This window comes from Oryx dammah, unplaced genomic scaffold, assembly GCF_014754425.2.
Source record: "Oryx dammah isolate SB20612 unplaced genomic scaffold, SCBI_Odam_1.1 HiC_scaffold_10, whole genome shotgun sequence".
Classification (NCBI taxonomy): domain Eukaryota; kingdom Metazoa; phylum Chordata; class Mammalia; order Artiodactyla; family Bovidae; genus Oryx; species Oryx dammah.
The window spans coordinates 78,257,014-78,283,062 of NW_024070194.1; the positions used below are offsets into that span (position 1 = coordinate 78,257,014).

Consider the following 26,049-nt stretch of genomic DNA (forward strand, 5'->3'; position numbering starts at 1 on the left):
TAGGTGAGTGGTCAAACCATTGTGGTTATCTGGATCATGAAGATATCTTTTATATAGTTCTTCTGTGTATTCTTGCCACCTCCTCTTAATATCTTCTGCTTCTGTTAGGTCCATAGCATTTCTATCTTTTATTGGGCCTATCTTTCACGTGCCTATAATGTTTCAAGGGCTTCATTCTCCTTTTGTATGTCTAATTTTCTTGACGAGATCTCTAGTCTTTCCCATTCTATTGTTTTCCTCTATCTCTTTGCATACATCACTGAGGAAGGCTTTCTAATCTCTCCTTGCTCTTCTTTGGAACTCTGCATTCAGTTGGGTATACTTTTCCTTTTCTCCTTTGTCTTTTGCTTCTCTTCTTTTCTCAGCTATTTGTAAGGCCTCCTCAGACAACAATTTTGCCTTTTTGCATCCCTTTTTTATTGGGGATGGTTTTGATCACAGCCCTCTGTACAATGTTATGAACCTCCATCCATAGTTCTTCAGGCACTCTATCAGATCTAACTCCTTGAATCTATTTGTCACTTCCACCGTACAGTCTTAAGGGATTTGATTTAAGTCATGACTGAATTGTCTAGTGGTTTTCCCTACTTTCTTCAATTTAAATCTGAGTTTTGCAATAAGGAGTTCATGATCTGAGCCACAGTCAACTCCTGGTCTTGTTTTGCTGAATGCTTAGAGCTTCTCTATCTTCAGCTGCAATAAATGTAATCAATCTGTTTTTGCTATTGACCATCTAATGAAGTCCATGTGTAGAGTCATCTCTTGTGTTGTTGGAAGAGGGTATTTTCTATGAACAATGCATTCTCTTAGAAAAACTCTGTTTACTTTTGTCTTGCTTCATTTTGTTTCCAAGGCCAAACTTTTTTTTACTCCAGGTATCTCTTGACTTCCTACTTTTGCATTCCAGTTCCCTATGATGAAAAGAACACCCTTTTTTGGTGTTAGTTCTAGAAGGTTCTTTTAGGTCATCAAAAAACCATTCAACTTCAGCTTCTTTGGCGTTAGTGGTTAGGACATAGACTTGGATCACTGTGATATTGAGTGTTTTGCCTTGGAAGCCAACAGAGATCATTCTGTCATTTTTCAGATTGCAGCCAAGTACTGGATTTCAGACTCTTTTGTTGACTATGTTGGCTACTCCATTTCTTCTAAGGGATTCTTGCTGGCAGTAGTAGATGTAATGGTCACCTGAATTAAGTTCACCCATTCCAGTCCATTCTAGTTTACTGATTCCTAAAATGATTATGTTTACACTTGCCATCTCCTGTTTGGCCACTTCCAATGTATCTTGATTCATGGACCTAACATTCCAGGTTCCTATGCAATACTGTTTCTTTACAGCATCGGACTTTACTTCCATCACCAGTCACATCTGCAAGAATACTGAAGTGGTTTGCCATACCCTTCTCCAGTGGATCACGTTTTGTCAGAACTCTCCACCATGACCCAGGCATTTTGGGTGCCCTACAGGGCATGACCCATAGTGTCATTGAGTTAGACAAGGCTGTGGTCTATGTGATCAGTTTGATTAGTTTTCTGTGATTGTGGTTTTATTTTGTCTGCCCTCTGATGAATAAGGATAAGATGGTTAGGTAGCTTCCTGATGGAAGAGACTGACTTTGGAGGAAACTGGGTCTTGCTTTGATGGGCGGGGCCATGTTACGTAAATCTTTAATCCAATTTTCTCTTGATGGGTGGGTCTGTGTTCCTTCCCTTCAGCTTGGCCTGACTTATGCTAGCACACCCTGCTGCTCCCAGGACTGTCTGTTTAGTGCCCCTGAACCCATGTCAGGCCACTGTTGACCCACACCCCCGCAAGAGACTCCTGGACACTCCCAGGCAAATGTGTCTCAATCTCTTGTGGGGTCACTGCTCCTTTCTCCTGGGTCCTGGTGTGCACAATGTTTTGTCTGTGCCCTCCAAGAGTCTATTTTGCCAGTTCTGTGAAAGTTCTGTAATCAAATCCCACTGGCCTTCAAAGTCAAATTCCCTGGGGGTTCTCAATCCATTTGCCAGACCCTCAGATTGGGGAATCTGTTGTGGGTCCTAGCACTTTTGCAACCATGTCAGAACTTCTTTGATATAATTGTTCTCCAGTTTGTGGGTCATCTGTTCCATGGCTCTATGGTGGTACTAATGGCGACCTCCTCCAAGAGGATTTATGACATGGGCAGCACCTCCCAGGTTTGTTGCAACCAGAGCCCCTGTCCCCGTGATGGTCACTGCTGATCCATGCCTCCATAGGAGACACTCAAACACTCAACGGCATATCTTCCTCAATCTCTTGTGGCGTCTCTGGGTCTTGGTGGGCACAAGGTTTTATTTGAGCCTTCCAAGGGTTTCTGGCCAGTATGAGGTTTGATTCTAAACATGATTTTGCCTCTCTCATTGTCTTTTTGGGACTTATCCTTTGCCCTTGCATGTTAGGAATCTTTTTTTGGTAGGCTCCAACATTCTCCTGTCGATGGTTGTTCATCAGCGAGTTGCAATTTTGGTGTTCTCACAGGAGAAGATGAGTGCACTTCCTTCTACAATGCCATACTTGGCGGTAGATACTGGAGTGGGTTGCTAGTGCCTGGTTGGCTGCTTTGGGGTAATTCCCAGGCTCTGGGGTATCATGAGCCTGGAAAGGAAGCATGAGTCACTCTTCCCCTCCCACCGCTCTGGAGAAACATCATTACATGACTACTGGAAAAACCATAGCTTTGACTAGACGGACCTTTGTCACAAAGTAATGTCTCTGCTTTTTTAATACACTGTTTATGTTTGTCATAGCTTTTCTTCCAAGGAGCAAGTTGCTTTCAATTTCATGGCTTCAATCACCATCTGCAGTGATTTTGGAGCCCAAGAAAATAAAGCCTATCTCTGTTTCCATTGTTTCCCTGTTTATTGGCCATGAAGTGATGGGACCAGATGCCATGATCTTCGTTTTTTGAATGTTGAATTTTAAACCAGCTTTTTCATTCTCCTCTTTCACCTTCATCAAGAGGCTCTTTCGTTCTTCTTCACTTTGTGCCATAAGGGTGGTGTCATCTGCATATATGAGGTTATTGATATTTTTCCCAGCAATCTTATTTCCAGCTTATGCTTCATCCAGCCTGGCATTTTGCATGATATACTCCACATATAAGTTAAATAAGCAGAGTGACTATATACAGCCTTGAAATACTCATTTCCCAATGTTAAACAAGTCTGTTGTTCCATGTCCGGTTCTAACTGTTGCATACTGGTTTCTCATGAGGCAGGTAGGTGGTGTAGTATTCCCATATCTTTAAGAATTTTCCACAGTGTAATAAATATACCAGGATAATAGTGACATGTCAAAGGGAAACAGAAAGGCATAGATTACTTAGGACACCAGCTTAAACATTTGGGGTAAAATTCTCATGTTTACACATTTTATATTAATGCAAATATATGTCATACCTAGAAGCAAATTTTCACTTGCTTTTACAATGAAACACATCTAGAAAAGTGCTGTTCTGGTGAGTTTACACCACAAGCTGCAGAAGCAAGTTTGAACTTCTCTGCCACTAGAGACTTTTTGTAGAATTTTCTGATGTTCTGACATAATGACAATATCTTCAAAAACAGTTTTAGAGAAAATGCTAATGCTTTCCCATGCAGTTATACATATCCTCCACAAAAATCCAGGGCAGTGCATTAAAACATGACTACGAAGATTCATGTTCAGAAAGCCAAAAGATGGAAGTTTGTTTGGGGCCAGTTTCCTTGTGCTCTACCTCTAAGGAAACAGAACTTAATCTAAAATGAGGTCCTGACAGCACCTGCATCAGAAAACTCTGGGAATCCTTACATACCTATACCCCAAAGGATGATCATTTTTGGAGCAAAGGTGCAGGAATCTTCCTAGAAACTTACTTGTTGTCATTGTTCAGTCACTAAGTTGTGTCTGACTCTTTGTGACCCCATGAACTCCAGGCTTCCCTGCCCTTCACTGCCTCCCCGAGTTTGCTCAAACTCATGTCCATTGAATCAGTGATGCTGTCCAACAATTTTACCCTCTGCCACCCTCTTTTCCTTTTGCCTTCAATCTTTCCCAGCATCAGGGTCTTTTGTTGGCTTTTCATATCAGGTGGCCAACGTTCTGGAGTTTATTAGAGGATTGATATATAGACATGTGGAAGCTTGCAAACAATTTAAGATGCTTGAAAGTATTTAAATTCCCTTTGTTTAGTTTTTCTGTACATCACTTTTCTCGGTTAGTCTTTTGGCAAGAGCATGGTGGCAGCTAAATCCCTATTTTTTGAGCTAGTTGAAGGGAGCACAATACACTTCAAATACCAAAACTCTAGGTGGGAAGTTTGCTGTTCTTCTGTGGATATCATGAGACTGACTTGTGGCCTCATTCATTCGGAGAACCGGTGGCACTCACCTGAGAATTGTAACTAGGGTTACTACAAAGAAAGTCAAACATTCTCTAAATCCCCTTTCAATCTGTTTAAGTGCCTGGACAAATATTTGAATGGAGACCACACATCAGACAGTTCTTTCCTTTCACAAAAAAATCAAGTTTCCCTGGGTTCAAAAGAGATAGCATAGCATATAAAAATATGGTTCTATGGTCTGTTAGTTTTGTATCAGACTTCTCAGAACAGATCTTCTCAGTCTTTAGCATATTCATTTGCAGAGTTTTGAAGAGGAAGGTAAAAATGCAGCTTATTTTTTTTCCTTGAACTTATCAGACCAGAGAATCTTTGTATTGCATCTTGCAAGACCCTCTTTTTCTGTATCTCCCCTACTTCTTGGAGTAGGATTCTGAAATCAACATGGATCCACATCGGTATCCTCTGGGAGCATGTCAGAAATGCACAAGCTCAAGCCCCCACCCCAGAACTACTGAAATGAAGTGTAAGGTTTAACCCAGTCTCCAGGAGATTTGTATGCATGTCAAGTCTGAGAAGCAAGGCTATAGAACACATTTTGAGAATCAGTGCCAAGGACAATGACAGAAATGGTTTTAACCTAGAAAACTTCAAGAATCAATCTTACAGTTCATTCACCTTGGCTCCTGAAAGATTCTGGTATTGCATCCAGGAACATCTGCTTTGGCACACAGATTTTTCACTGGGAAAATGACATCTGAAGGCTACATGTAAAACAACTCCTTCTGCAATTGAGAAAAGTACAGGGCTGTGTTGTGGTTTGTAGGTTTCTTGACCTGGGGACAATTTTGATTTGCACCAAAGCTGCCCCATAGAGATAGAGATGTGAAAAGTATTAGAACTTGGCTTGCATTTGAATCTGCTCCCCCTGCAGAGAAATAACCCATTTCCCAACCACAGCTGAGAACACATCATCCTGTTTTAGCTGACAAATAATCAGAGCTTTTCCAAATGACTATTCCCAAGCCACTCTGAGTTCCAAGGATAGATTTTGAATCAGGTGCATGTGAAATACAAACAGAGCTCCAGTTGGGAAGGAAAAGATGAAGCTTGAGCCTTAACAAGCAAAATGCACATGTTAATAAAAGCCATGCACAGCCTCAAGTCCATGTAAGGTATGGATCAACCAGCAAGAGCAAGGTTCCCATCGGAATCTTCCCAGCGTTCAGCCATGACTCATGCCCAGAGCCATCTTGTCCCTGCAAGAAAAGCATAAATCATCATCCATTCTTAAAAATGATGCCAAAAGTGCATTTTATTCAAATGCATTCCTTAAAATAATTGCTGAGAAAATAATACAAAAGTATTCAACTGACAACTGAGTCTTTAGTCTTTAGTGTTCACATCTGGAGGGAAAAATGTGTCATGGGTGGTTACAGTGCATTCTAAAGATGCTGGGAATTCCTAAACACACAAAAGTCCATGAACATCAGAGCTGATTTTATTCTTCTAAACAGGAAACTGCTGCCTGTCACACCTACAAAGAGGTCTCCTAAGTTTTATGATGCAAACCTTATTGTACTTTTCTTTCCTTTTGTTTTCTCCTTTCATAATTTAACCAACAGCAAGAGGGGAAGTAAAGGGTTTGTCCTTGATTCCTCTAAACCTTCTTTCCTATATCCTTTCCACTAACATGCAGACAAGCTCAGGATTCTTTTGCAATTATAATAAAGCATTCTCAACTCTGTTTATCCTCCTTCTACTCCCTCTTAAGCTAACTCATTAAGTTTCATTTATACCTCCATCTCCTCCTCCACTATATGCTCCTGGTACCCCAGACTCTGGGGTTCCCCAGTGACTCAGTGGTAAAAGAATCTGCTTGCAATGCAGAAGCCTCAGGTTTGATCCCTGGGTGGGGAAGATCCCCTGGAGATGGAAATAGCAACCCACTCCAATATTCTTGCCTGGGAAATCCCATGGACAGAGCAGCCTGGTGGGCTACAGTCCATGGAGTTCTGAAGAGTCAGACACAACTTAGCTATTAAACAACAACCCCAACCTCTGAAATGGGGATTTAAGAATATGATCCCAGAAAGATCAGTAGAGGGAGTAGAAGAATATGCCAGGAAAGGGCAGAAAGTAAATGAAACTAGTTATCACTATTATCAAACTATTATTAAACTAGTTACCACTGTGGCAATTAGCGTTCAGAGAAACAGTGTAGAATATTCTTTAGAGTGACTACAACTGAAGGACAAGAGACTGGGATATTTGGTTATCAAATCCCTGTCTGTCATGTTGGAAGGCTGTTTGGGGGACATTAGTTCTGTCATTTTGGCTTGCTCTGTGCTGAGCCTAAGGGCGCTCTCCAGCATAAACACACACACACACACACACACACACACACACACACACACACACACACATATATATATTTACCCACACATACATACGTACCTTAAGCAAAGCAGCCTTGGGAATACAGAAGTGACTGCCAAAGGAATATGGACAAGACACACACAACATCTGTTTCACCATCTGTTCATTTCTCCACTCAGCTCCTGCAGGAACTCTTGCTAAGCTTAGACTTTTTCCAGAAATCGCACTGCTTGATGTATTGGTTCATAGTTTAAAGACTCACAGCCGCTGCTTCCTTCCTGAAGCTCCATGACATCACATGTTCTGGATGTTCTCCATTCTCTCTCGTCACCCTTATCATCCTTGCTGACTCCTCTTCCTCTACCCAAACTGGAAGTGTCAGGTCACTCAATTGTGCTAAGACCTTTCCTCTTCTCCTACCCTGGCTTGCTGAGTGAGCACATCTGCTCCTATGGTTTCAGTTACCACCTACAAATTTGACTGTCAAAATTATATTTTGGTAGCTCAGACCTCCTCTAACAATGAGGCTGAGGGTCCAGGCAACATCGGACATCCTAGAGTCACTTCAAATGCTATGATTCGGCACAAAAGTCATATTCTGTCCCTTGCTTCCCCTGTTAGAAAAAAAATGGCCTTCATCTAATATTCCCTATCTCGGTGGATAATATCACATTCTACTCAATGGGAAAAACTGGAAAGTCAGCAGTCGTGACACATACCTCCCTGTCTCCGGCCTGCACAGCATCCATTCAATTACCGGACCCCATCCACTGGATTCCACCAACTGATTATTTCCTTTTAAAAAACTTCTTTTATTGAAGTATAGTTGATTTACAATATGTTCAGTTACACATATATACATTCTTTTTCATATTCTTTTCCATTAGGGTTTATCACAGGATATCGAATATAGTTCTCTATGTCATACAGTAGGACCTTGTTGCTATTATATATGGCATGGACGTGGACCTTATCCATGCTGTAAGTAGTAGTTTGCATTTGCTAATCCCAAACTCCCACTCCATCCATCCAGCCCCCACCTTCCTCCCCACTCTCCTTGTCTGTGAGTCTGTTTCTGTTTTGTAGATAAGTTCGTTTGTGTCATATTTTAGATTCCAAATGTAACTGGTATCGTATAATATTTGTCTTTCTCTTTCTGACTTAATTTTACTTAGTATGATAATCTCTAGTTGCATTCATGTTGCACATGGCATTATCTCATTGCCTTTGTTGTTGTTGCTATTAGGTGCTAAGTCATATCTGACTCTTTTGCAACCCCATGGACTATAGCCCACCAGGTTCCTCTGTCCATGAGATTTCTGAGGTAAGAATACTGGAGCGAGTTGCCATTTCCTTCTCCAGGGGATATTCCCAATCCAGGGATTGAACCTGCATCTTCTGTACTGTGGGCAAATTCTTTACTGCTGAGCCACTGGGGAATTCATTTTTTATGACTATGTAGTATTCCACTATGTATATGTACCACATCTTTACATCAGTGGATTATTTCTTAAATCCTTCCATCACCTATCACGTAGCTTCCTCCGATCCATACCCCACGCTGCAGTCTGAGCGAGCAGTTAACAGTCAGCTCTGATAGTGTTCCTGCCCTTTGATTTGACTCTTTTCTGCTTCTCCTGTTCCAGCCAGCACTACTTTCTACCTAAACTTTCCTGTACTTCGTTTTGATTCTGGGAAGTGCCATACTGCCTCTGACCTGGGGACCTTCATAACTGCTGCCCCCTTGTCCTTAACGCCACTTCTCCCAGCATCTCTTTCCATGAACCAACATCTCCACATCCTTCAGATATAAGCTTAACCATCACTGCCTTAAAGAAGCCTTTCTTGCTTTTCCTGATTCCTTTAACAAAAGGATTGGTTTACACCCATTATTCCATCTTTTAGAACAATTCACCAAAACTCTTGACTCTTATTGTAATTATAATTAGTTATTTGTGTAATAGTTACTTGTCTAGTGTTAGCTCCCTAAGAACAGGTAATTGTGTCACCTAAATTCACAGTCAAATATCCAGCACTTTAAACAATGGTAATTACTCAATGAATTTTTTTTAAGCCCATTGACAATTCAGAAAAATTAACTATGCCAAGCTTGAGCTATATTTGTTCTTACTTTTACAAGCTACTCCTCTGCTTCTGTTCATAGGATGTTCATCATCCTAAGAATACTGGAAACAGAATAAGTTTGCTGGGGTTGCTATAACAAAGTACACAAGTAGGGTGGCTTAAAAAACATAAATGTATGGTTTCACAGATTTGGAGGCTAGAACTCTGAAATCAAGGTGTCAGCGAGGTCAGTTTCCTCTAACGGCCACAAGGGAAAGGTCTGTTCTGGGCCTCTCTCACTGGCTTATTGATGGCTATCTTCATATTCACATGGTGTTCGTACTATATATGTATATCTGTGTCCAAATGTACCCTTTTTATAAAAGTACCAGTCATATTGACTTAGGATCCACCCTCATGATGTTAAAAAATTAAATCTGCAATGATCTTATTTCCAAACACGATCAAATTTCCAGGTACTAGGGGTTAGGATTTGAACATCTGAATTTGAGAGGGAGCATACAATTCAACCAATGACAATATCCAAGCATTTTCAGAAGCAGGGTTGATAAATGACTAGATTCACATTGTTGATAGATCATGGCTTTAGGATGAAGAAAAGATTGGAGGGAGCAAGATAGGCCTGGTGGAAGCTGGGGGGCCTACTATCATGCTTTCAGCAATGTCCATGAGTGTGGTTTCTCTATTGGCATTGTCCAAGATCAAAGCTCAGCCTTACTACATGCCTGTAGCATAAGAATCATGACCCTAGGGTCAGTTTTCTTATCCATAAAAGGACTATAGTTTTAGCATCACATAATTTCATAATGCTGGAGGAAAGACCCAAAACTAGATTAATCTGGGATCTGACATATTAATTTCTATTTTCCTTTAATATCTCATCAAAACACTCAAAAAATAAAAACAAATGTTCAATTTTTTAAGACCAGATCAGCCATTAAAATGGCTTGTAACATAATGTTGTTTATATGAAAATATTTAATATTTTGTGCCAAAGAAGAAAAGACTAGGCATTCTTCAAACATTTCAGTTTTCTGTATTATGCAGACATCTTGTAGGACTATCCAATAGAAAAGTGGATCTTGGATCTTCATTTCAGTTCAGTCAGTTCAGTTCAGTCATTCAGTCATGTCCAACTCTTTGTGACCCCAGGAATCACAGCACGACAGGCCTCCCTGTCCATCACCAACTCCTGGAGTTCACTCAGACTCACGGCCATCGAGTCAGTGATGCCATCCAGCCATCTCATCCTCTGTCGTCCCCTTCTCCTCCTGCCCCCAATCCCTCCCAGCATCAGAGTCTTTTCCAATGAGTCAACTCTTCGCATGTGGTGGCCAAAGTACTGGAGTTTCAGCTTCAGCATCAGTAGTTCCAATGAACACCCAGGACTGATCTCCTTTAGGATGGACTGTTTGGATCTCCTTGCAGTCCAAGGGACTCTCAAGAGTCTTCTCCAACACCACAGTTTAAAAGCATCAATTCTTTGGTGCTCAGCTTTCTTCACAGTCCAACTCACATCCATACATGACCACTGGAAAAACCATAGCCTTGACTAGATGGACCTTTGTTGGCAAAGTAATGTCTTTGCTTTTCAATATGCTATATAGGTTGGTCATAACTTTCCTTCCAAGGAGCAAGTGTCTTTTAATTTCATGGCTGCAATCACCATCTGCAGTGATTTTGGAGCCCAGAAAAATAAAGTCAGCCACTGTTTCCACTGTTTCCCCATCTATTTCCCATGAAGTGATGGGACCAGATGCCAAGATCTTCTTTTTCTGAATGTTGACCTTTAAGCCAATCTTTTCACTCTCCTCTTTCACTTTCATCAAGAGGCTTTTTAGTTCCTCTTCACTTTCTGCCATAAGAGTGGTGTCATCTGCATATCTGAGGTTATTGATATTTCTCCTGGCAATCTTGATTCCAGCTTGTGCTTCTTCCAGCCCAGCGTTTCTCATGATGTACTCTGCATAGAAGTTAAATAAGCAGGGTGACAATATACAGCCTTGACATACTCCTTTTCCTATTTGGAACCAGTCTGTTGTTCCATGTCCAGTTCTAACTCTTGCTTCCTGACCTGCATACAGGTTTCTCAAGAAGCAAGTCAGGTGGTCTGGTATTCCCATCTCTTTCAGAATTTTCCACAGTTTATTGTGATCCACACAGTCAAAAGCTTTAGCATAGTCAATAAAGCAGAAGTATATATTTTTCTGGAACTGTCTTGCTTTTTTGATGATCCAGAAGATGTTGGCAATTTGATCTCTGGTTGCTCTGCCTTTTCTAAAACCAGCTTGAACATCTGGAAGATCATGGTTCAAATACTGCTGAAGCCTGGCTTGGAGAATTTTGAACATTACTAGCGTGTGAGATGAGTGCAATTGTGTGGTAGTTTGAGCATTCTTTGGCAGTTCTTTCCTTTGGGATTGGAATGAAAACTGACATATAGATAAGAAATATGAACTGGAGTGGAAACCAAAGAGTCATCACATTTAAAACACCCTCATATTGTCTTCTCTTTCATGCCAATCCAGTCTTTTTTCTTCCTTTTCCTTTCATTACTTAGCCTAATCCCCACCCTTATTTTTATCACTACAAATAATGGAACTCTGGGTCTTGTCCCAAGAGAAGAGTTGTTCAACTTATTTTTCCTTCCCAGTCCTTGGCACATGAGTTGGGTGACCCACTCGGACACTTCAGAGGGTGGTGCCTCCCACCCCCTCAAGCCACAGAAACAAAGCCTTAGTCATTGCATATTCTTGGCTCTTGCCTTTGTCATCATTTTATTTTTTTGAACATTGCTTTGTCATTAACTCATTTCACTTATGTAAAGAGAATAAACCAGAGATAGTTAAGGAGTGCCTCTGATTATTCTGAAACCAAAAAAAAAAAAAAACAGAATTGCAGCATTGCTATTGTCCAGTGTGCAGAAGACAATGGCCGTTTTGCCATGGGAAAATTCTAAATCACAGGACCATGTAATTTATTTATTCTGTAAATTGTATTATGCAGCATGCTAAATCAGAACAGTCTTTTGGACAACATTTTAATAAGATGACAAAGGGAAATGGATTATTTCCTAACCCAGGGATCCCGTGTCTCTTGCATTGCAAGCAGATTCTTTATCACCGAGCCAATGGGGAAGCTTATATAGGAAGGAGGCATATCTGAAATTTTTGGATTGATACACCTATGATAACAACAGATATTAATAGACCATAGGATCGATTTCATTTTCTATAACGTTACTGAATCTCCTAGATCTCCCTTACAGATGTCCAGATTGCAAAATATAAAAAATAAGGAATGTTTATTTACATTTAAATAAACAATGTTAATTTACATTTTCCTTGTTTAATAGAACTTGAAGGGAAGAGTGATAAATAGGAAAGTCAAATTATAGATGTATGTTTTGTTAAGGGGAAAATAAACACAATATTATAAAGTCTAATAGAAAGTGGAAAAATTTTGGTTCTCCATTTGAGTAGCAGTAGAAACTAACATTTGATGGCAAAGAGCAACTTTAATGTGCTTCCAGTTAAAGAAAACTAAGATTTTATGAGTAAAGGTAACATTATGCAGATAGAAATGTTTTTAAGACAGTCCAAGAGAAGAATGCCGATGAAAAGATTTAACTCTTGCATCAGTAAAAAAAAAAAAAAAAAACAGTTGAGCTGATAAACGAGTTATGGGCATAGTTTGAATGACGGCTTTGACTGCTGTTATCTTTGTTCTTTTGCTCCTCCTTTTACACACTAATGTAACCAAGGCTCATACATTAAAAACTAAACCTAGAAGGTCTTCTGTGAATCCTCACCCTACCCATGCATGACCACTGAGGTGGGATGATTGAAAATGTAGCTAAGCACCCCCAGAAGTTTTAGCTAAATATTTAAATCATAAAATTTGGTGTAGACTTATTGTTTGGAGAAATTAAAATGGATTTAATTCTAATGAATTATTCTTCTGTCATAGCTAATGGCCCACAGTTGCCTCCAGTTCCAGAGGATTTCCCCCATCAAAACACTGCCATTTGCCCGGGAGGTCACCTCCCACACCCCACTTCCAATGACTGGCTGACATGAAAACTGCAAAAGGCCAGCCAGTCACCTCCACAGAGAAACAGGTCCATGGTGTCATACTAAAGAGCCTCAAGTGGATCAGGCTAAAGCCAGCAACATCCAGCAAAGACCACACCTTCCCCAACCATATCTGCTTCCTTCACCACCCACCTCTTTCTCCTGAGAGCCCTATACCAATAAGTCACAGGCATCTGAATCCCTTTCTCAGGCTCTGCTTGGAAAGAAGAGGACCTAAGTCAGGCCATAGTTCTTAATCTAAGAGATACATTGTTTCACATATTTACTTCACTGACTTCTCAGTTCAGTTCAGTTCAGTTGCTCAGTCCTGTCCAACTCTTTGTGACCCAATGAATCGCAGCACGCCAGGCCTCCCTGTCCATCACCATTTCCCGGAGTTCAGTCAGACTTACATCCATTGAGTCAGTGATGCCATCCAGCCATCTCATCCTCGGTCGTCCCCTTCTCCTGCCCCCAATCCCTCCCAGCATCAGGGTATTTTCCAATGAGTCAACTCTTCTCATGAGGTGGCCAAAGTACTGGAGTTTCAGCTTTAGCATCATTCCTTCCAAAGAAATCCCAGGGCTGATCTCCTTCAGAATGGACTGGTTGGATCTCTTTGCAGTCCAAGGGACTCTCAAGAGTCTTCTCCAACACCACAGTTCAAAAGCATCAATTCTTTGGCTCTCAGCCTTCTTCACAGTCCAACTCTCATATCCATACATGACTATTGGAAAAACCATAGCCTTGACTAGACAGACCTTAGTCGGCAAAGTAATGTCTCTGCTTTTGAATATGCTATCTAGGTTGGTCATAACTTTTCTTCCAAGGAGTAAGGGTCTTTTAATTTCATTGACTTCTCAGGACCATGCTATTATAGGAAGCCTTCTTAGACATATGTGGTCACAATGTCATCACAGATCACCAATAACATTAATAAAGTCATTACAGTGTTCACATTTGAATGCATGTGCCTCCCCCACAGAAATGTATGCAACAGTGAACAGGTAATGTCTAATGTTTCCCTGATGTAGTGATATCTTTTCCATTAGGAAAAAAGGAGGGAGAAGGAATAGAAACGAAAAAGAAAAGAATAAAAGAAAAGAGGAAAATGACAGGCAGAGAGAAGGGAGAGGCAAAGAAAAGGAAGGAGGGACCGACAGATAGACATAACGGAAAGAAGAGGCCATGATAGATACTTATTTTATTGGCTTTTAGCCTTTTCATGCTGTCACTCAGTCACGTCTGATTCTTTGTGACCCATGAACTGTAGCCCTCCAGGCTCCTCTTGTCCATAGACTTTCTCAGACAGGAATATGGAGTAGGTTGTCATTTGCTCCTCCAGAGGATCTTTCTGACCCAGGGATTGAACCTGTGCCTCCCGCAAGTCTCCTGCCCTGGCAGGCGGGTTCTTCACCGCCAAGCCACATGGGAAGCACTTTAGCCTCTTAGGTGATCCCTGGTCCCTCTTCGTGGTTGGAAAGGCACCATGGGCCTGTTCTCCTCTCTGATTCTTTGTGATGTGGAACAGTTGGAAATGCTTTCATCACAGGCTGAGCTTCAGTGCAGAACTTGGCTGAGAATCACTTTTCTACTAAGAACTGTGAGGAGTTTCCAGGGAGGGCTTGTAAACTAGTTATCTCTGCTGATGACCACATCTGTGAGCACATCTGTGGTACAGAATCATGCTATGTAATAAAGAGGATCTTGAGTTCTGTGACTTTCCACCATGTGGGCTTGGTTTCCTACCACATTCAAGACATCCTCTTCCTATGAAAAAGAATCAGTATATAGACGGGTAATAGCCCACCCATCTATATAAAGGTAAAAAGGAGGCTTGTCTGTTTTTCATTTGGTGTCCAAGCAGGGTCAAATAGTGTAGGATTCATTTAGAAATTTTTTAGAACTTCTAATATAAGCCCATTCCCAAGGCACTGAGGATGCAGAATGCCTCCCATGTGTCAGATTCAACAACAACGCATAATATTTTATATCATCTCAGGGGAATATCATAACACTCATTGAACTTGGCACCCTGGTCATCATTTTCCAGAGGGTCAATACGGTCCAAGATCAGGAAACTAGGAAATGAAAGAAACTCAGCTTCAAAACCAGATTGGAAGGATTTCTGAGTCCAAGGTCTGCTTATCAGCAGCAGGGGAGGAGACTTCTCAGGTGACCACCACCATCTAATTAAGGGGACACCTTTGTACCTGGAAGAAGTGATATTTGCAATGGTGTTTTACCTTTGAAATATCTACTCTGCCCAGTCTCCCAAAGTCTGTAGCCATCTACCACCCTCCAAAGAATGTGAAAAAAAATCACTACGTCACATAGGATATTTCTAAAGCACAAGACAGGGTAGATAAGGTGAGAGGCAAAGAATGCATGCAACTGGACAGCTATCACAAGGATTACTCAAGATGACTATGAGCAAAAGAGAAATATCGTCAGTAGAAGGTTTTTGTTTGAGCTCACAGGGCTGAAGAAATTGGAAATAAATGTGGTCACTCTTAAGGAATCTGAGCCCCAAAGCTGTAGTTTGGTGTTCCTAGGAATCTGATATCTATAGGCATCTTCTCAGAACAACCTGCTCGGTGACCTTTAACTTCTTCCCTGCTTTTAGTAAATATGGGAAGAAGATGATTTAAAGGAGCTTGAAAAAAAAAACATTTATTTTTAAAGAAGAGCAGAAAGCCTGTCAATCAGTCACCTAAAAAAATGTCTGGTTTGAAATTTAATCATCAAAGAGGGGCAGGACTAAATGATTTCCAAATTTGCTTCTAATATTTTAGAATTTTAAGATATGTTATCTAGAAAATGTACCTGATGGATGGCAATGGCAAAATTATGAGGTTATAAACATTTGCCAAGAAGCTCAATAGCCTTCTGAACCTAAAATATTGACAAATGATACTTATGTTATTTTTGAACAGAAGTTATTTTACATTCCTTGATATAAATTATAGCATGACTTTCTTTTAGTTCCAAAAATAAGTGATATGATTCACATGCCTTAGTTAATAAGTTAATGGAAAGAAAAATGAGTAAATAAATTTTGCAAAGCCATTTAAAATCAGCATAGGCATTATTGCAAAGATAATGGTCATTTCAGTAGATAGTTGTTCAAAAGCTTCCACTGTTTATAATTACTGGTGCAGGTAGATTATGCTTATAAAATATGTTCCAGCATATTCTAGAAACATATGGCTTTGTTATCAGGACATCTATAGTCTATGCTTTTTAAATAAAAATAATTATGTGCAATTGAAACATGTGTTGTTCCTTTGCTTCCTCATTCTGAATCTAATTTTAAATAAGTGTTAGAAAAGGACCAGGATATTTGAAATTGCTGGAATCTTCTGTCCATCCACAAGGATAATATGCATGACAACACGGAGTCATCACAGCCCTTGAAAGCTCTCTAGTTCAGTTGAATGACTGATATCCATGAACAGTCAGCAGAACCTCTTGGCTTTATCTAGGAGGCCAGTATGAGATGATGACCACATCTGTGAGCACATCTGTGGTACAGAAATAAGGTTTTTTCTAATGAGGAAGGACCAGGACAATAAAAGACATATTTCAGAGAAACGCTGAGAACTGTTTCCCTGGCTTTATTCATGGAATATCCTAGACACAGTCCATGAATACTGGGCTTCCACAGTTAGAGTTCATAGTCACAGTCAGCCTGCACTAGGAAACAACTTTGTTTGTATAAGTACACGAATGAATGAATGAACATCAAACTTCCAAGGGAAAGGTATACTACATTCATTCTAGATTTCTCTGACAATGCTCAAATTTCCCAGAGGAAAATTTGAAACTCTCATTGCCAAGAATGTAAAATAAAGCTGTTTTCTTTAATTTACAGTTATGAAGTTAAGGCATAGAAAGATTAAGAGATATATCCACAGATGTATCTCAGTCTCATACAGATTGAGAAATCTGTATGCAAGTAAGTGGTGGGATGAGGATTTTAACTAGCCAGTCTGACTCCATGGTCCACACTCTTAATCACTTCCCACCACGGCTTAGAATCTATAGACCTCAAAATACGGGGCAAACCTTAAATGGAAAGCCAGGGGGTGGACTATCTCCTCATCAAAGCATAGGATCTGTGCACCAGAGTAGACACATGCATTGTCACCTATAACAAGAAGATGCCTTTAGGATTACAGGACTGCATCCAGGGCAAAGTGAGCAGACAATGTAATCAGCAGCCAAAAAGGAATATGAGGCTATTTTGGGGAACATTAGGAAAAAACCTCATTTCAGGAAGAAGAGAAATGCCTTGAAGCTGCTTCATATCTCTTTAGAACAATATGCTAAGATTTAAGAAGAATCTTAACATATTAAGATGAAGATGTTAAGAAGAAGAATACACAGACAAACTATACAAAAAAGATCTTCATGACTCAGATAATCACAATAGTGTGATCACTCACCTAGAGCCAGACATCCTGGAATGTGAAGTCAAGTGGGCCTTAGGAAGCATCACTATGAACAAAGCTAGTGGAGGTGATGGAATTCCAGTTGAGCTATTTCAAATCCTAAAAGATGATGCTGTGAAAGTGCTGCACTCAAAATGCCAGCAAATTTGGAAAACTCAGCAGTGGCCACTGGAAAAGGTCAGTTCCATTCCAATCCCAAATAAAGGCAACGCCAAAGTATGCTCAAACTACCACACAATTGCACTCATATCACGTTAGTAAAGTAATGCTCAAAATTATCCAAACCAGGCTTCAACAGTATGAGAACTATGTTCAAGCTGGATTTAGAAAAGGCAGAGGAACCAGAGATCAAATTGCCAACACCCATTGGATCATCAAAAAAAAAAAAACCAAGAGAGTTCCAGAAAGATATCTACTTCTGCTTTATTGACCATACCAAAGCCTTTGATTGTGTGGATCACAACAAACTATGGAAAATTCTTAAAGAGATGGGAATACCAGACCACCTGATCTTCCTCTTGAGAAATCTGTATGCAGGTCAGGAAGCAACATTTAGAACGGGACAAGGAACAATAGACTGGTTCCAAATTGGAAAAGGAGTATGTCAAGGCTGTATATTGTCACCCTGCTTATTTAACTTATATGCAGAGTACATCATGAGAAATGCTGGGCTGGAGGAAGCACAAGCTGGAATCAAGATTGCTGGAAGAAGTAACAATAACCTCAGATACCCAGAGGACATAACCCTTATGGCAGAAAGAGAAGAAGAACTAAAGAGCCTCTTGATGAAAGTGAAAGAGGAGAGTGAAAAAGTTGGCTTAAAGCTCAACATTCAGAAAAGTAAGATCATGGCAACTGGTCCCATCACTTCATGGCAAATAGATGGGGAAACAATGGAAACAGTGGCAGATTTTATTTTCTTGGGCTACAAAATCACTGCAGATAGTGACTGCAGTCTTGAAATTAAAAGACGCTTGCTCTTTGGAAGAAAATTTATGACCAACCTAGACAACATATTAAAAAGCAGAGACATTACTTTGCCAACAAAGGTCCATCTAGTCAAAGCTATGGCTTTTCCAGTAGTCATGTATGGATGTGAGAGTTGGACTATAAAGAAGGCTGAGTGCTGAAATATTGATGCTTTTGAATTGTGGTGTTGGAGAACACTCTTGAGAGTCCCTTGGACTGCAAGGAGATCCAACCAGTCCATCCTAAAGGAAATCAGTCCTGAATATTCATTGAAAGGACCAATGTTGAAGCTGAAACTCCAATACGTTGGCCACCTGATGTGAAGAATTGACTCATTTGAAAAGACCCTGATGCTGGGAAAGACTGAAGTGGGCAGGAGAAGGTGATGACAGAGGATGAGATGGTTGTATAGCATCACCAACGCAATGGACATGAGTTTGAGGGAACTCCGAGAGCTGGTGAGGGACAGGAAGGCCTGGCAAGGTAAGTCCATGAGGTCACAAAGAGTTAGACATGACTGAACGACTGAACTGAGCTGAAATGAACTGAGAACAATATGTAGGGAAGCACCTTCGTATTCCCCCCAGCAATCAAAGAATCATTCTGACAACTCCTTTCAAAGATATGTCTACTTGTACCTTTCCATTAAATTATAATTACCAACATGTCCTAAAAAGCATTTTTCTAGCCCTTAATCCAGATCTCACTTGCATCTGCTGAGGGGAGAGGGAATTTTTCCACACTTGACCCTCACTGGCACTCACATTCATGGGGTAGGGACTGCTAAGGTCGACTCCCATGTGGTTTTCATGGCAACAGAAGGACAAAGACAAGGTTGCCAGCTCTAGGCTGACACACTGATGCTAAGGGAAGAAACTTAACTCTGATATTGGAGCTGGAGCCTGGATGTAGGGTTTCTATAATGAGAGTTTCTAATTTTCCTCTGGGAAAACTGAGTGTTGTCAGAAAAAGCAGGGATGGACGTAGTGTACCATTCCCTTGGAAATTTGACATTTATTCATTCAATCATCTATTTACATAAAAGTAGCGCAATTTTCAGAGAAGCCTGTGGGGATATTTTTCTAATATTTCCATACTTGTTACTGTTTATAGAGTTTCAATCCTGATGAGAAGGAACAAGTCAAATCAAAATCAAAATAAGTGTTCTGAAGATGAAAGTGCAAGCATTGAAAAATGAAATGATAACTAGTTGCTCTTTTTTCCTTCTCTTCTTCCCTTTCTTTCTCCTTTTATTTATTTATTTCTTTTTTTTTTTTTTTTTGGAAACTACATGCTTTTCTGACACACAAGTTAACAACTGCCTTCTTTCTGCCCAGGTTCAACTGGCTTATGTGAGGATAAAGAGAATCCTTCCCCCAACTTTATTATGGTATAACTGACAAACAAAATTGTAAGCCATTTAAAGCTGCACCATTAAGCCTCCCAGAATCTTTGCAAGGAAGGTGAAATAAAGATAGAAACTTAAGGCATGGAAATATTAGCAGATATATCCACAGCAGCAAAGCACGATGATTTGACGTGTGTGTGCATTGTGAAAGGATTGCCCCCATCTAGTTAATTAACACCTGTCACTTCACATAGTTACCCTTTTTTCTCCCTTCGGTAAGAACATTTCAATTCTACTCTCTTAGCAGATTTCAATTATATATACAGTGTTAGCGACTGTATATATATGTTTTGTATATATACAGTTGTATATATACACAATGTTTTGTATTAGATCCACAAACCTTATTCATCTTACAGCTGGAAGTCTGCACCCATGACCAGCCTCACTCCATTGCCCCCACTCCCTGAGCTCCTGGTAACCAACATTCTGCTCTGTTCCTCTGAGTTCTGCCTTATAGACTCCACACATAAGTGAGATTGTGCAGCATTGGTCTTTCTGGGTCTGATTTATGTAACTTAGCATAATGCCCTTCAGGTTCATCCATGTTGTCACAAATAACAGGTTTTCCTTTTTTTCTTAAGGCTGAATAGTATTCCTCTGTGTATGTGTGTGTATTTCACATCTTCTTTAGTTAAACATCGTGCCATTTCCATTCCCTGACTTTGGGGAGTAATGCAGTAATGAACACAGAAGCATAGATATCTCTTTAAGATAACTGTTCATTTTTCTTTGAAATTTTTGAATTTTTTTGAATTCAAAAAAACTTTAAATTTTTCTCTAGAAGTGGGACTGCAGAAAGGACAACCTGATTTAGGGGAGCAAGGACAACTCCCAAGATGCTCTAGCCATTCTTGGGATCATTCTACTTCCACACAAGGGTTGATGGGTGGTGGTGTTTCTTTTGCATCAGTCTCCCAAGAGTTAGCCCATTCTCCAAGCATCTGAATTAGTGAATCCTTTTTTTTCAGCCTTGTTTCCCAAACACTTAATTATGGACAATGTAAAACCACATAGCTCTTTACTCATCACTGAAGAAATAGTGTTCCTTATGTTATTCCTCATCCTTCTTTGTCCAGACAAGTTTTAAATGAGTCAAACCATAGTGTTTCTTCTATATATTTCATTTTGAATAATCTCTACCCCAAGGAATGTTTATTTACCACTTGCTGTGTGGCTTAGGTTTTCATTTACGCCATTTCACAAACAATTCTTAAATTTTGTCCAGCCAGCATCAGTGAAACAAAGAATGAACTATTCCCGACAATTTACACTTCATTTTGAGGTGTAGACAGCCTTTCTTTGACATTCAGTCAATCCACATTGCATAACTTATCTCTATCTTTAAAATACATCTACCTCCAGGTCTCTTCCAATCTTCTTCTTGATCTAGCAAGAGTTTTCTCAGTTTTTAACCTTGGCAAAGGCTAGAAAAACCTGTGAAATTACACAAGCAAAGGATTTAACTATTCCAGTTCTGGTGGGACTGTCCCGCGGATTCCATGTAAGTACATATACATTGCGAGGAGCATGAGAGTCATTTCCGTGAGTTTACCTGCTGAACTAAACCTTCAGCCTTACTTGATAATCACTTGTTTGTTTCTAAGTATTGGGTAAACCAAGAAACTCCATATACTTTCCAATTGAAAACTCAGGAAGCACATAATTGTGCTTTTGACCTAGGGGAAAACACAGTGAATTTTGCAAAGTTTCAGCAATTTTTTTCACCAGCCTGTGCATTTTAAATAACACATGTAAAATGTTTCTTTCACATGTCATTACTCACATTTCTCCCTATATGTCTATGTAGGGCTACTTAGAGGGGTAAATTAAATAAAGTGTTTACTTAAGGTTTAGCAGAAATTACTTGTCCACTACATAAGAAAAAAATTTCCAAATGGAAGTTTAAAAAGCCTTCACAGTGTTATTGAATACCATTTCCTGCCATGAGGACTGAATAGAATGAAAATCAAAGTAAAATCCTTAGTTGCCAGTCCTTGAAATGAATGCCAAAATGAGCAAACACTGAAAGGCAATACTGATGCCTGTGTAGAAAGCATATACATAAGCAATTTTAGCTATTTGCTACATCAGTTGGGAATCAGCTTTTTCACCTCAAATAAGCAAGGACAAGTTGGGTGTTTGGCACAAACTAAGAGTATCTTAAGTAAAACCAGGAGCCACTGAAAGCAGAATGGATAGGATAGCAGGCATACTCTGTTCTGGAGAGCATATGAGAGTTGTCATTTATACTCATAGCCCTGATGGGGAATACAGAACATGAAATGGCAGGCCAGGAATTTGAGGACTCAAGATCTGGTGCATTTTTAAAACTGAACTAATTAATTAATTTTCTTTTTGGCTGAGCTGGATCTCCACCGCTGTGTGTGGGCTCTCTCTACTTGCTGTGAGCAGGGGCTACTCTCTAGTGCAATGTTCAGATTTCTTACTACACTGGCTTCTCTTGTTGAGGAGCTCTAGAGTGAGAGGGCATTAGTAGTTATGGCACATGGGTTTAGTTGCCCCATGGCATGGGGAATCTTCCCGATGAATCAATGCCCCCTGCACTGGCAGGCATTCTTAACCACTGGACCACCTGGGAAATCCTGGTGCATTTTTAAAACATAAAAAGAAAAAAAAAGATTATTTTATGTAACCTTTCTAGATTTCAGTCTGCAACAACAGTCTTGGTATTAGTTTAAAAGAAACAACTCATGTAAATAACAGTAAAATGATATGGAAGTGAGTGGATCCAAAAACAAAGACATCATTATTTTCATTGTCTCCTAATTTGAAGCTTGGCCCAAACCTCCTTCTTTCTCCACATCCCTGACCTTAGTGGAGAGAAGCAGCTAACGCAGTGTCTTCAGAGATAAAGCATTGAGAGCAGGAGGTCAGCAAAGGAGCCAGCCAGATTGGCAGACTGCAAGGGAGAGCTTGTTCCAGACACAGAGGCCTGAGGGAAGATGAGAAAGAAGAAATGGAACAAAGGAAGCAGTCAGGGACAAGCCCAGGCTCAGCCAAAGGAAGGAGCCGAGGAAAGGGAAAGGTATGTTGGCAGAGGCCCAGCAGTTCCTCATTCCATCCAAGGACACAGTGAACCACCTCAACACGCTGACTCTGGGCTGAAGGGCTGCCTATGTGCAGGGTTCCTCTCTATGGTGGAAGTTTCCCATGATAAAGATGCAGACCATTTTAACACATGTGGGTTCATGCTTCCCTTCATCCCTTCACAGCCTTGAGGGCATCTGGGGACGTTGCTTCCATTACAGACTTGAACAAATTTAGTCATGTCCAACACAGTTATTACTCAAGGGAAAAAATGTCTCCTAGCTGCCTGGGAGGGAGTTTGCCCTTCAGTCCAAAGACGGCAAAGAAAAGGAAAAAAAAGCCCAAAGTTCCAGGAGTAGGGAGTCTGGGCGGGAACAATGGAGCAGAGAAAAGGCTGCATTGCTAACTGTGCCTAAAATTCCCACGATTCACCAGCAGGGCATCAGTTCTCCACGTGAGCCCGAGTTGGGCAACAACTGCAGACCCAACCAGTGTTATCTGCAGACACACTCCCATGCTTACTCACGCTGGGGGTGCCTCCCTGGAACCCATCATTCTTTGCTTTCCATCCCTTGTATTCTCACTGTCCTCTTACACAAAGACTAGAAGCTGGAAAAGAGTTGAAACACACTCCAAAGCTATCCTACTCCCAGACCCTGGCCCTCACCCTAACCCAGCCTCCCCTAACCCCAGGGAGAGAGGATGTAATTTCCTGATGATCTAGGCAGAGGCAGGCAGTAGGTCTTACTTCCACATAGTCTCAGGAAACACATTAATAGTCACTTGGCTCTCACCATATCCCCTTGGAAATCCCCAGGTGTGCCTTTTGAACAACTAAAAATAAATAGAGGAAATAAAGGTGATTTTCCTTTGCAATAGTCTAGGCATTATTCTGCTTTGTTCTCACAGGTGAGAACTATATCTCTGTCCACAGACATGACTCCACTCCTCCCAAACCCACCTGTGAATACAGTCATCTCATTGCCAAGCAGTGATCAGCTTCTGGTAAGTATCTCCTTCTAGGGTCTCTGAGTCTGCAGTTGAATCATCAGTGATCAGATCTGTCTTCAATGAGGGCAGTCATATGAAAGGATTTTAAATCTTTCCCTCAGGATATTTTTATTCTTTTTTTTTTCTATACAGGTTGTTCATTTGGAAAAAAAAATTGGGCATATAGATGACATCTACTACTGAGATCAGTAGGATCATGTATCAATATAATAATTTGGTGGAAATAAGTTATCTTATTCTGCTAAGTATATTTTCCCCCTTTATTATGGTAATATGAACCTGATAATTCTGTGTGAGACCATCTCAATCTTACTCTTATTCTGTGCAAATTGGAGAAGACATATGACCTCAGTTCAGTTCAGTCCCTCAGTCCTATCCAACTCTTTGTGACCCCATGGACTGCAGCACACCAGGCTTCTCTGTTCATCACCAACTCCCAGAGCTTATTCAAACTCATGTCCATCAAGTTCGTGATGCCATCCAACCATCTCTTCCTCTGTCATCCTCTTCTCCTCCCACCTTCAGTCTTTCCAAGCATCAGGGTCTTTTCCAATGAGTCAGTTTTTCGCATCAGGTGGCCAAAGTATTGGAGTTTCAGCTTCAACATCAGCCCTTCCAATGAATATTTAGGACTGATTTCCTTTAGGATTGACTGGTTGGATCTCCTTGCAGTCTAAGAGACTCTCAAAAGTCTTCTCCAACACCACAGTTCAAAAACATCAGTTCTTTGGTGCTCAACTTTCTTTATAGTCCAACTCTCACATCCATACGTGACTACTGAAAAAAACCATAGCTTTGACTAGACAGACTTTTGTTGGCAAAGTAATGTCTTTGCTTTTTAATAAGCTATCTAAGTTGGTCACGGCGTTTCTTCCAAGGAGCAAGTGTCTTTTAATTTCATGGCTTCAGTCACCACCTGCAGTGATATTAGAGCCCAAGAAAATAAAGAGTCGCATTGTTTCCATTGTCTCCCCATCTATTTGCCATGAAGTGATGGGACCAGATGCCATGATCTGAGACCTAGTTCTGACCAGTCAGCATCTTCCACATGTAGCCACTATTACTGGTCCAGGGAAAGCATATGACTCAAATCACTGCACTCGTAGTTACTTTTACTACTTAAAAAAAAAAAAAAAAAACTGGTAAGAAGCACTCTCTTTTCTACTGAGGTAACTGAAATGATGAAATGTACATGTGGAGATGCTGGAAGCCAATTTACTACTATGGAGGGAGAGTCTGTTAGAGAGTGGAACCAACACAGAAGAAACAGCAATAATGGTAGGAGACCTAACACCGATGATATTGTCAGGCCGTAGCCATGCCTGAAGCCAAACTACCTTTAATCTTTTCAGTTCTAAGCCAGTGCATCTTCTTTTTGGCTTCATTCTGAGAGGTTTTCATCCAATCCACGTTAGGTTTTCTGTTATTGCCATTGAATATATTGTGTATAAAATCTTCATTTGTGCATCAATGCTTCGTCTCCATCTAAAATTTTCTCAGCAGTGGTCTCACTTTGCCACTTTGAGTTATGCCTGGAAAGCAGGTGATGGTAATGAAAATGGCCCACTAACTATGACATCTACTATGAACTTCAGCTTCCAATAAAAAGAGGAAGTTGGATCAAAATGAAAGCACACACTCATTTCCAATGTGGATAATGTTTGGGACAACACCATTCCTCTTCTCTCTGGAGACAGACACGAAACTTTCCTCTTATTTGCTCTGATAGGTTAGCCAAAAGCACAACAGAATGAAATGAGGAAGTCAAGACCACTGTAGAAAATACTGCCAATAAATAAGAGCAGAACAAGAAGATGAATATGATATTAATTGGATCTTTGTAAATCATCACTTGAGTGTTGAGTAAGCATTGGAGTTAAGTTTGATTAGCATGGGTAAAGAATTTCCATGTGGTAAAGTGAGACCAGAGTAGCCAAAAAGGAGTTGGAAGTCACATAGATCTGATCTTGGCTGTCCAATGGGCGTGGAAAGGGTAGACAGAACTAAAAACACAACTGGAACTCTGGCCCAGTTCCTAGATATTAGCATAGAGGAGTGTGCTTTCAATACAGAGGTGTCATCAAGTAACCAAAAGAAGAAATAGCTGGGGAGCAGAAAGAGGCTGGGGGGAGGAGGCGTCCCTTTCCCTCTAGTTCATCTCCAAAGTCAAGGAGACTGGCTGGGGATCAACAGAGCTCCTCTAAGAATGCCTGTATTTCTTGGTTTCTGGCCAGTTACTCAGAGCAGATGTGAGACATTTACTGTGATTAGGA

General features: G+C 40.5%; 1 long non-coding RNA gene across 1 annotated transcript in view; it reads right to left on the reverse strand.

The window, feature by feature from the left end:
- Window positions 1-5,376: 5,376 nt before the first annotated feature.
- Window positions 5,377-26,049, reverse strand: part of LOC120869178 — a 93,341-nt gene continuing 72,668 nt past the window's right edge. The window contains exon 2 of the long non-coding RNA XR_005722458.1: window positions 5,377-5,605. This is a non-coding gene — a long non-coding RNA (uncharacterized LOC120869178). The remainder of the gene's footprint in view (window positions 5,606-26,049) is intronic.